This window comes from Limulus polyphemus, unplaced genomic scaffold (genome assembly GCF_000517525.1).
Source record: "Limulus polyphemus unplaced genomic scaffold, Limulus_polyphemus-2.1.2 Scaffold2290, whole genome shotgun sequence".
NCBI lineage: Eukaryota > Metazoa > Arthropoda > Merostomata > Xiphosura > Limulidae > Limulus > Limulus polyphemus.
Genome location: NW_013667900.1, coordinates 116,170 through 124,439, shown reverse-complemented (window position 1 = coordinate 124,439; position 8,270 = coordinate 116,170). Strand labels below are relative to the sequence as shown.

The 8,270-nt window shown below is 36.8% G+C and overlaps 1 protein-coding gene across 1 annotated transcript in view; it reads left to right on the top strand.

Moving 5' to 3' along the window:
• The first annotated feature begins 3,821 nt into the window (after window positions 1-3,821).
• Window positions 3,822-8,270, top strand: part of LOC106466528 (transcriptional activator Myb-like) — a 57,446-nt gene continuing 52,997 nt past the window's right edge. The window contains exon 1 of the mRNA XM_022394563.1: window positions 3,822-4,535. The gene's annotated coding sequence lies outside the window, so the exon portion shown is untranslated. The remainder of the gene's footprint in view (window positions 4,536-8,270) is intronic.

Genomic DNA, 8,270 nt, shown 5'->3' with positions numbered 1-8,270 from the left:
CCCCCACGGCTGAAAGGGCGAGCATGTTCGGTGTGACGGGGATTCGAACCCGCGACCCTCAGATTGCGAGTCAAGCGCCTTAACCACCTGGTCATGCCGGGCCTCACTCAAATGGAAAAGAACATCAAAGCTGGAACAACGAATAGAACTATAACATTAAAATAGAAAGAAACTTATTCTCAAGATCAGGATTACCCAAACATTTTGGCTTAAGGCCCCTTAAGATACCTTGACTGAGAGTCCCTAACTAATGATCTAATATAAATTTTGAACTCCATACTGCTTTCATTGCAATACCCTCACTAAAAAAAAAAAATTATCAGATATAAACAGCATTGTGTAGTCATATTTATTGCAATGAATAAAATTATGGCTGAAAATATTTCTTTATTCGTCTGCAGGAAGGATATAAACAGAATATTTTTACATCTTGCGTCCATCTCATAAAGGGTATTCCATAAAACTGCATTAAAAAGGATAAGTTCAAAAACCATGGTTTTCTGTCAGTAACCTTACATGATAACATAGTATCGAGAATACTTAAATGTTTTACAAGTATGCCATACATTTTTTTCTCAGTTGAATAATGTCATATAGATCTCACTTGATGTTTAGGTCTCGTGAACAATTTGTCCACATTATTATAACTTAACTTAAATAGTAAAAATTTTGTGACTACTCTACTTTCTATTATATATTAGTCCCCCCTCCCTTCCCGGTGGATCAACGGTAAACTTGAGGACTAACAACTCTAAAATTCAAGGTGTGATTCCACGCGATGGACAAGGTACGGATAGCCCATTGTATAGCTTTGCCCTAAAAAACAACAAACATAGTCGACTCCCAGTGTCTCAGCAGCAGCAAGTCTGCAGGCTTACGACGCTACAAATCGGGTTTCGATACCCGCAGTGGGTACAGCACGCACAGAAAGTTCATTATTTGATTGCCCCGACCTCCCGACACACGATTCTATGAGATGGACAGAGTGCAGGTAGCCCGTGGTGTAGCTTTGTGCTAAAAAACAACATTATGATCGGAACCTTCATCCTAACTTTTAAATTCGATTCAACTCCTATATATATGTTCATATATAAAATATATATTATATATTCGAGATACACACACATGTGCAAACACCGAGAAAAGAAAGGCAAAGTAGCTTAGCAAGTACATTTTTATTATCACAGAAATGCGTCTTTTTTCGTTGATTAGAATTTGCTGTTTTTCTTAATAATATACTCACAAATAAATAAACTTTATTGAGTCAATGTTCCAACAGCTGAAGATAATGCGCTGTAATAGCATTACCAATTGAGAGTCAATTTCAGACATAAAGTAGTGATAAATGTTTCCAGAAATTACTGTTAATTTTTAATTTAAGCTCAAGGGTTTCACGAAAAACAACTTACCAAGAAGGTTCTTTTCGAATATAAATAGACCTATGACCACATCCTGCTTGCCTAGGCGTATTGGATGTTTGTTTGTTTGGTTGGGTTGTTTTGAATTTCTCGCAAATTTACACGAGGGCTATCTGCGCTAGCTGTCTCTAATTTAACAGTGAAAGACTAGAGGGAAGGCAGCTAGTCATCACTACCCACAGCCAACTCTTGGGCTACTCTTTTACCAACGATCATAATAACGCCCCCACGGATTCGAACCCGCGACCCTCAAATTGTGAGTCGTGCGCCCTAACCACCTGGCCATGTCAGGCCTCGTATTGGATGAAATTCTTTAAATTTGAACTTGTATCTCATACTACTGTTTTTAGAATTTAGAATAAAGATTAGTTTGTTTTTGAATTTCGAGCAAAGCTGGTCGTCCCTAATTTAGCAGTGACAGACTAGATGGAAGTCAACGCTACCCACTGCCAACTACTGGACTACCCTTTTTAACAACGAATAGTGGGATTGACCGGCACTTTATAGCGCCCCCACGGCTGAAAGGGTGAGTATGTTCTGCGTGGCGAGGATTTGAACCTGCGACCCTCAGATTGCGAGTCGAGCGCCCTAACCACCAGACTTTGCCAGGCCCTAGCATAAAGAAATCATAAATCTTTATCCTATCGATCCCCCGGATTATCTTATAGGCTTCAGTATGATTAATTCTTATCATTCTTTTCCCAAGGTAATATAAGTTGGGGTATCTTAATCTACCCCCATAATATAACCCTTACATCTATACCCGGATTAACCAATGTGCATTAAATACACTTACATAGAGCCCCCAGCTGAAAGCCCCTCCCCCTGCCACCAATGATTAGAAAATTTCTAATAAGTAACATTTACATCAACGTAATTAGAAGTAGGTGTATGTGAAAATCAGAACTGGTCCGAATTAGCAGTACCTATAAAAGTCATATTAATTAACTTGGACTTATATTGAAAGAAAATAACACATTCCGCTTAATTAATTGTTGTCACAAAGCATTCAAGAGCCTTTCTGTTTGCCCCTGGAATCGAGGCTGCCGTGATTAAGTCTTAACGTACATGTAAATAGTGTGGAAAAAAAGTAAGCCAAATTTATTGGTTGGTTTTATTTAAAAACGTCATGATGGAGCTATTTATATGCGGTTTCGTAAAAAGCGAATTAAGCAAAGAAAAGGAGCGGCTGGGCAAACTACCTAAACTGATCAATTTTTCCAATCAAACAATAACTGACGCTGATTGTATAATATGGAGGGGTAGGGGTAATTTTCAGACTGTGCTTATCATTATCAAGCTGTTTAAAATAAACTAGTACAGTCCGAACCATAACAAGCTGAAGATACTGACTCCACAATAGGGGGGATATCAAGTTCAGGTTGGGCTGTTTAAAATAATCAACTACAATCCGAACCATAACAAGCTGAAGATACTGACTCCACAATAGGGGGGATATCAAGTTCAGGTTGGGCTGTTTAAAATAATCAACTACAATCCGAACCATAACAAGCTGAAGATACTGACTCCACAATAGGGGAATATCAAGTTCAGGTTGGGCTGTTTAAATAACCAAGTACAATCCGAACCATAACAAGCTGAAGATACTGACTCCACAATAGGGGGAATATCAAGTTCAGGCTGTGCTGTTGAAGATGTCCAAGTATAGCCTGAACCATAACAAGCTGAAGACGCCTACTCTGCAATAATCTGAATGATAGTTCAGTCTGTGATGGATTAATAAGAGTCCTCCCTTTTGTCAGAACCACAGTGTGGTTTTCAAAGCATCTGAACAGCAGTACAAATTTATGAACGGTCAGTCTCACAGTCGTTATGTGTCCAAGTATTTTTTCAGTCGAAAGTTAGTCGATAGTGAAATAGTTACACGGGAATGGTTATTGTAGTCTCCTTCAACTGGTACTGTAATTATTCAGACAAGAAACACACTTTTTGTGATGAATTCAACGATTGGGTCCGTTCAACTTTTCGGATTATAGCGCATGAGCATACCATTCATCATCAATCTTGTATAATCAGTAACATTGGTCGATGTCAAATTAACCAGTGTATTAATAACGAGTTTTCGCTTCAGTGTCTCAAAGTAAGAAACAGGACTGGCGAGAGATACTAAAGAAAACTGCGTAGGTAGTTAAATATCTTGCCAAAAGAGGGCTCTCGTTTCGTGGTGATGATGAAAAGATTGGATTTGTTCATAACAGCTATCTTAAAGCCGATTTCCAAATTCAATAACTTCCTGGCAATTCATACTGAGAAGTCTGGCAATGGAGGGCGTAGAAAATCATATTGTATTTTCATACAAAAATAGTTAGGTCAACAAGACTGAAATAAATTCACACCGTTATGTATTACTCCTTCTCAGTTGACAACACTCACGACGTTGAACAACTGACATTCACTGTTTGTCTTGTTAATGAAAGAGGAAAGTTTTATGAAATTTGTGTCCATTTCCAGCCACAGTGGTAAAAGTTTTGTGGAGAATGTTGTCAATATGTCAGGAAAATATGCTGGTCTTCAGACGCGTATTAATCAAGTTAATTGTATAGCAGATTGTGTAATTGTGCTGTGCATTCTACGAATACCTTCGTCAAGCCACCCCCCAGTGGCAAGCGGTATGTCTGCGGACTTACAACGCTAGAAACCAGGTTTCGATACTCGTGGGGACAGAGCACATATAGCCCATTGTGTAGCATTGTGCATAAATTCAAACAAACCTTCGTCAATGACAGTGTCTTGGAAGCAAACATAAGCTCAGTTCCTGGGAGACAAGACAGACCTTCTTGAACAAAACCTTCGTCAATGACAGTGTCTTGGAAGCAAACAAAGGCTCAGTTCCTGGGAGACAAGACAGACCTTCTTGAACAAAACCTTCGTCAATGACAGTGTCTTGGAAGCAAACAAAGGCTCAGTTCCTGGGAGACAAGACAGACCTTCTTGAACAAAACCTTCGTCAATGACAGTGTCTTGGAAGCAAACAAAGGCTCGGTTCCTGGGAGACAAGACAGACCTTCTTGAACAAAACCTTCGTCAATGACAGTGTCTTGGAAGCAAACATAGGCTCAGTTCCTGGGAGACAAGACAGACCTTCTTGAATTTATGGTGAGACATGGAGCCGTATCGATTTTAGTCAAGACGCTCTAAAATTAAAAGTATAGAGATCCATTCTGGTTTCGCTTCCAGCTCATGGATTCCTTAGCCATTTATTATCATTAAACTTGAACGATCAGTTTGATGAAACGGAAGCAACTGTAAGCAACTGTCGTATATTGGGCTTGCTACAGTGAAATTCATTGCACTCAAAAACATAAACAGGCGAATCGAATGCTCCGAATACAAAGTTCTAGATTTCCGAAAATTTTAGAGTCGAAACTTTGAATTTAACTTTATCATTGAATAAATTTATAAAATGGCTATATCGGAAGGTAAAAAAAAACAAACAAGAAAATGATTATTTCATCGTTTCGACAAGTTTACTTGTCATCATTAGGTACAACTTAGGAGTGAGTCATAGAGAATTACATTTGAAAATATAACAGTTAATAAGTAGTCATGTGGCAGTTAAAATACTACTGATTAACCAGAATATTTGTTCATTTTTTTTATTAACAGGGCTTCCTTGATTTTTAGCCGCGACATAGCGGCTCATAGAATGGCTCTGGGTGTTTTGTTGTTGTTGTTTTCTAGTACAAACCTCTAGCTCATAGCCCCATCTCTGGATCGATTTGAGAACTAATTACAGCCGCGGCTATTGAGGATTCCCTCTTGTTCCTTTTGTAGTTGCTGTTTTCAGTACAAATTACATAAAATTAATGAATGGAGACGTAACCAGTCTTGTTTATATTGAAAGATGTGAGAAAGTGAATGATTGTACTCGTTTATGCGGGTATTGAGTTTTCTCCCGGTTTCCTTGCATTTATATTCATAAAACAACATTATTTATATGGTTGTTTTGGGATTTATTTGACAGAATATTGCCTAGTTTTGTGTCAAAAGTAAAACTAAATTTAACCTTTTCATAAAATTGCGAATTATACATAGGTGAAACCATAATGTTTTTAAAGCATGAGAGAGGCACAGAGTGTTGGGTAAAGATCAGGTATTAGTGTTTTACTTAAGTTGAAATTATCTGAGACGTCACAGTTATCACGTTCACGGGTGTTAGTAACTATGATTTCGAATTTAGTTTTGGAAATTTATTGAAGTAAAGAAAACAGGAGTTTATATGTTGGATTTCTCAAGCCAGAATGCCTAGGGAATTTTAAATGGCTGTAGCATTAAATATTAATTTTTTAAAAGTTTGTTTCCTGACAGGTGGTATGAACTGAATTCCAGGGCATATAGAGGTCGTCCCCAGTGGCACAGCGGTATGTCTGAGGACTTACAACGCTAGAAACCGGGTTTCGATACCCTTGGTGGGCAGAGCACAGATGGCCCATTGTGTAGCTTTGTGCTTAATTACAAACAAACAAACAAATATAGAGGTCAGTATGGTTGGATTTGCGATAAACAGTTAAGTACTAGCGGACAAGCCTTGATCTAATCTATATATAGTGACGTTAAGAAATAATAAAGTTTTCCGTATTTCTTTTTCTATGATAAATTTTACAGAAGGATGTTGTAGGTTAAGTCTTTCTAAAAAAGACTAGGCTTGTTGTGTGTTGGAAAAACCTGTAAATACGTCATCAACGTATCGTAGCCAATATACATAAAAGGAAACAGCGTGGTATTTGGAGCATGTTGTTCAATGTAAGTCATAAACAAATTACAAAGTACAGGAGAAAATGGGTTATTCACGGTTAAAACATCCACCTGATCATAGTTTGTGTTGTTGAATTGAAAGTTGGTCATTTTAATGGCAGATTTCAATAATTCAGCACGGATAAGACAAGTGAGAAGAGTTCTAGAATGAGGATCATTTTGAATTTTGGAAAGAACGATATCATAAGCTTCTAGGGAAAGGTTTGGTTTGTTTGAAATTAAGCACAAAGTTACACAATGGGCTATCTGTGTTCTGCCCACCACGGGTATCGAATCCCGGTTCCTAGCGTTGTAAATCCGCAGACATGCCGCTGTGCCACTGGGGGCTCTAGGAAATGGACTTGCGTGAAGAGAAAAATGATATCATAATTGAAGATACGAGTATTTGGATCAAATTGTTGAAGATTCTGGATGGATGACGCTTAATTTTTTATGTATGATGAAGCAGAAGTTAGTCACGGGCAGAAAACCCAAGTAAGAAACTTGTCTAAGTTAAAACTGTAGGCACTATAGCCTGAAAGAATAGGATAGAGTGGGCAATTTTCTTTGTGAATTTTAGGAAGATTATATAATTAAGAAGTTCTGATATCAGTGGATCCTAAAGATTCATACAATTCAGGAGGGAGAAGATCTTATTTTTTGTTTTAATAGAAAAATGTTGCGTTCATCTTCTCTTGAACGTGTGAGATCATTGGAAATAGGTAGAAGTTTGGATTTATAATTCAGGATGAATATCCGTTTCTTCTAGATATTCTTTTTGCACACATGATTACAGCTGAATTACCTGTATCATCTCTTAAGATAATAAAAGAACTTATGAATTCTATTTGTTTTAAGGCCTATATTTCAAGATGACTAAGGTTGGCTTGAAGATGCTTGCGTATCGATAAATGAAAAAGAGATAAATCTTGAATAAAGCTACATAAATTGCTTTCGGACCACCAGGAAACATAAACGCGAATAATTTTTTAGCGGGAAACATTCGTTGCGATCATTTTCTTAAGTTGATTGGAGTTATTTTCATAAATTCGTATTTTGGTGAATATTTATAGTATGTGTTCGTAAAAGAATTTCCAGTTCTGTCATAACTCGAAGACAAGGAGTTTATGTGAGGAAAATAATGAAATTGAAGCCTTTTTTTTTAGAAGAGTGATTTGAGGAAGGAAAATGGGTACTGAGGATTTAGTGTTCAAAAGTGTGTTTTTTTTACTCTGAGGAGTAAAAGTGATTAGGTTTTTTTTGTTTTTGTGTTTACTTGTGTTTGTCGATTTTAATTATGCCGATGTGTAACTACTTCCACAATAGAATTAATACGTTTACCCACAATTTTAAATAAAGACCAAAGTAATTTGGAGAAGGGATAGAAATCAATTGCTTCTATAGCTGAGCATCTATAATCCCGATTTCTTCACATCAACATATTTCCTATAACTATTATCAAAAGTACAATTGAACATTCACAAATGCTATCAATGTGATGTCCCAGATAACAATACTAACTTTTTACCCTACATTCCTGGTCTAAAAAGATTATTTTTGTAGAAGAAACAACGTTAAACTAATAAAGAATACATAAAAAAGAAAATTATTAAGAATATTATTATTATTATCTAATCAAAAAACACTTTAGGTGTGGAAAAAAGGTGCGGCCAAAAAAAGGATTGAGCGTGAAATCAAAATTGGCGACCCAACTGGTAACTACACTTATAGCACTGATAAGAATTTTACAGCAAATATTCATTCATTAATTAGCTATGCCGTGATTTTTGTTCAACTTAGGACATGATGGTGGGTAAAACAAAATGTGTGGCCTAGCTAACTAATGAATGAATATTTCCTGTAAAATTCTTATCAACGCTATAAGTGTAGCTACCAGTTTGACCGCCAATTTTGATTTCATTCCTTAAATTTGCACACTCAATCCTTTTTCGGACGCACTTTTTTTTCACACCTAAGGTGTTTTTGATTAGATATCATGACTTTTTGTCAATACACATCAACAAACTACAGCAAGTAAAAAAGTAACACTCGATAGTAACAAACATTAGCTTTAGAATCGCAACCCTATTATTCGGA